Raw genomic sequence first — 4,493 nt, forward strand, 5'->3', positions numbered from 1 at the left:
ATCAAACATTGTTGAAATTTTCTTTTGCAACGTCCCGCAGAGCATGTATTTTTAAAAATAAAGTTCATAGATAATGATTTATACAATGATATCAAGTGTTTTTTTATCTTTGAATTCGAATGTTCAAGTCCTGTTGTTGACATAAATGAAATTAGGTGTTAACTTATGAAAATATTAGATTTGCTAGTAAAAAAAAAAGAATTATCAATTTATTAATGATTGTTCTTCATTGAAATATATATATATATATATATATATATATTGTTTTCAAAATATATGCTCTTTTTGGAATTGAACCTAATACCTTATATTTAGTTGTTAGTTTAAACCTCAATGTTAGTCAAGTGGGCTAATCTTAACTTGTAAAAAATTAATTAGATCGTTTCTCGATTTGTGTGCGTCATCCTTCTACAGGGGTCATGCTAATCTTCTCTGTATCTTTTCAATTTTATCGGATGTGCCCGAATGGAGGTTTTCAAAACATATAAATTCATGATGAACATTTATAAGACATTGAGTTACAACTTTTCATTTATATTTCATATTTGGTATTAAAACTATACCCACCTTACATGATATTGTTCAAAAATCGGCATGATAATCAAAGTTTTGATTAGTTTGCATTATCATATCAAAGGGCCTTTGGCCTAGCAGTAAGGAGTGACTCTCTCAAATGAGAGGTCATGGGTTCAAGTCTCACTAGGAGACTTAGATGGTGTTTAGGATTAGATTATATATGAGTTTAAATTATAAACATGTATTTATACAATAAATGGTGGTATGAATTAATAGTGATAATTTAGACTTACTTATTTATAACTAAGGACTTAAATTACCTTTTATTTAAGAGACTGTTGAAACTTGAAAATGGGAGCGTGGCGGTCCAGGGAAGGGGTGGTTGTGACTGGTGCGTCATAAATGGTCCAATCTAAGATAGCCTATTCCACATTACGTACCCCTCATCCACTTGGACCTGTGGATTGGTCTCATGGACCACGATTTATTCTGCCACAAATCTATCAATGTATGGATCCTTTTCAGAATCAAATCAAATGAACAGATAATTTACTTTTTCTGAAAAAATGGTTTTTATTTAAGATATCTTACGTAATCAAGTTAATTACAAAAAGTAGCGTTAAATACGTATTTGTAAACGTCTAATATATATTTATTTAGAAAAAAAAGCTATTGTGGACGTCTTCACGTCTTTAATAGTTTTTGAGCAACAAAACTAACAAAAAGATATAGACAAAATTACAAAATAAAATAACATTGATTGAGTTTTAAACAATCAATTCAATTTTTGTTTGTTAAGGATATATAATGTGTTATTTGACGGCAAGCATTTAAGAGCTTCTAACTTTTAAATTTTAATAAAACATTATATTTAAAGTACAAGTTTTTTGTTTTTAGTTTGAACAAAATCTTCTAAATCTGAAAATACTTCATTAACCGTTTAAAAAAAGTTATTGAGCTTTTTGAATTAGTTTTCAGAATTGCATTTTAAAATATATTTATATATTTATCTGTTTTAAATAATTATCATTTTATAATTTTATTTATATTTCAAAAACCTTTAACTATTTTTGTCAAATACTCATATAACGAATAAAAGCTATAAGTTTCAGCTACCAGCTAGTTTTGTTAAACACGCCGAAGATATGATGGATTTAGTTATTAGTTTCAAATATTGTAAATATGACTTGTTTCTTAGTTGTAATCTTGATTATATATATATATATATATATATATATATATATATATATATATATATATATATATATATATATATATATATATATGGTTAGGTTATTTTGTTTTCACTATCTATTGTGTGCATGTATGATTGATTCTGGACCAATCATTTTAGTTATTTTAAGAAAGTAATTAATGCATATTACATGTTGAAGATATAATGAGTATTAATTACATCTTCAGCATTTAATATGCATTAATTACTTTCTTAAAATAACTAAAATGATTGGTCCAGAATCAATCATACATGCACATAATAGATAGTGAAAACATTTGAACCTAACTCTCTCTCTCTCTCTCTCTCTCTCTCTCTTTCTATATATATATATATATATATATATATATATATATATATATATATATATATATATATATATATATATATATATATATATATATATATGAGAAAAGTGAATATGTGGCTGTTATGTACCTAAGCTTAGGTATAGAACCTTTTAAACGACATAGTTTTAAACAAAACAAATCCAATTTTTATTTTCTCTTAGTTTTGTTTTAATAGAATACCATTGAATTAAGTTAAATTATGGAATGAAAAAGATCAATTATATATATTTTATTGCAAATAGTTATTGAAGTTTATAGAGAAAATAAAAAAACCAATATTTTTTTAATGAATATAATTCAAGCATTTTGTATTTCAATTGAAAAACTATATCGAATGATTTTGTGAAAAAATTGATTGAGGTATGATATGCTCTTCTTTTATCTTTTATTCTATTAATTTTCATTTAAAATTTAGTAGGGTTGATTAAATGGTCACGACTTTAAATGCTTTTAAGTTCTTAGACACAATGAAGAAAAAGAACATAAATTTGATTGATTTAGTAAATCACATGATTAAGGAAGAATAGTAAAAGAGATATCATGATTAGTTTGGATATAAATGGATTAAAACTATATTGTTTGGAGGGTTATATGTATATATATATATATATATATATATATATATATATATATATATATATATATATATATATATATATATATATATATATATAAGCTTAGGTACATGACAACCACATATTCCTTAAGCCCTATATATATATATATATATATATATATATATATATATATATATATATATATATATATATATATATATAACTTTTGTATTAGCATATATTCTCATCAAATCATGGATATAATAAGAAACACTAAAATATTATTCCTTACATGACATCAACCTATTAAACTCGGCCCTACCTTCTTCCACACTTAATCCTCTTTCATGGCCGCCAATGACTTTTCTTCCTCCCCCAACATTGACACTTCCCTTCCTCTTGCCACATCCTCCACCTTTCAACTGAAAAGCTTTCCTCCCCCAACTATCTTCTTTAGAGAAACCAAATCCTTCTCTTTTTATCTTATAAAAAATTATTTGGTTGCATTGTGTCACACCCCGAAAACCGAAGGCAGAAACATTCCCGAGGTTGACTCCACGTTGAGTATCAAATCCAATGCACATAGTAAGTAAAGTAGAACAACCATTACATTACATATAGAAAAGTTTTACATTTGTTTCAAAAGATATAGTTATACAATTGTGATACATAGTATAAACATAAACAAAACGAACGGGTCTTGTACGCACTCCATCCTGGATCAAGTGGATCTTCGGGTACCTGTTCTATCATTGACCTAAGAACACAAGCGGTTGCACTCTTATTAGACCTGGTTATGTACAAGGTTTCCCAGGAAAGTCCCATACTTTCCTGAATGTTGGTTTCCAATGTGAAAGATGTTTACCGAAACCTGGTTTTCTATGTGAAGTGTATAAAGTTGTTCATTATTACTATAAGTAAATCTCTGTTATCCTAATTGCAAGTTCCATAACCATGCAATAGACTAGATATGGCAATAAGTAGTCCACATCACCTTATGACTTTCGTCATCCTTGAACCATTTCGGTTCGGCTGTAGCTAGCAGCCAGGTGTGGGGTAGTCAGCCCCGTATAGATCTATACACTCAAGTCACGCTCTCTAATCCCAGAGATTTTGGTTACGGGTGTAGTCCTCCACTCGCGTATCTCTGTGGAGTGTTCGCCGAGGACGTGTCTCCAATCATACAGGAATAACAAATTTACTAGTAATAATATGATAATCCTCCACTCGCGTATCTCTGTGGAGTGTTACCGAGGACGAGACAGTGTACAAGTTTTATGTTCATATGTTATAATGTCATGTTTTTAACTGATAAAATGTGGAAAACCATTTGTGAAATATATAAAACATAACAGTTTATAAACCCATTTCACAAATAATATGTTTACGTAATCTGCATGTTCAAACGGTTATCAGTTGTATCAATCAGTGTTAAAAGCATATAAATTGTGGAATACACACACGAAAACAAGTTTTTGAGTACAAGAAAACCCTAGTACTTGTGTTCCCCCTGAAAACAGTGAAAATGGTGAAAAAGGGTAGGGGTATGAACTCACCAGACTCGGGAATGCGACAGTTTCGGTCACTAGACGTGGGTTCGGGGCTTGATTACTCGCGATGTCCCTATGTAAAATGAAATAGTGTCCATATATATTCAATTGGATTTACAATTACTAATTGTATGGAACATTACACTCCAACGAGGTTAAACACCTCAAAACGAGCGTTTGGAGTGACCCGGGTGACATCTACGGACGTATAATGGCACTAGGGACTTGGGATTTGACTTTACTCCCCAAGAGTAAACATTTAAAGGATTTTACTGCCATATATCAC

At 29.2% G+C, this 4,493-nt stretch overlaps 1 non-coding gene across 1 annotated transcript; it reads right to left on the bottom strand.

Annotated features, from left to right (window-relative positions):
- Window positions 1-368: 368 nt before the first annotated feature.
- On the bottom strand, window positions 369-472 carry LOC111917822 (U6 spliceosomal RNA). Its single transcript, XR_002859036.1, has one exon. It is a non-coding gene; the product is annotated as a U6 spliceosomal RNA (small nuclear RNA).
- Window positions 473-4,493: the final 4,021 nt, after the last annotated feature.

The sequence above is a fragment of the Lactuca sativa genome, chromosome 4 (genome assembly GCF_002870075.4).
Source record: "Lactuca sativa cultivar Salinas chromosome 4, Lsat_Salinas_v11, whole genome shotgun sequence".
NCBI classification, from domain to species: Eukaryota; Viridiplantae; Streptophyta; class Magnoliopsida; order Asterales; family Asteraceae; genus Lactuca; species Lactuca sativa.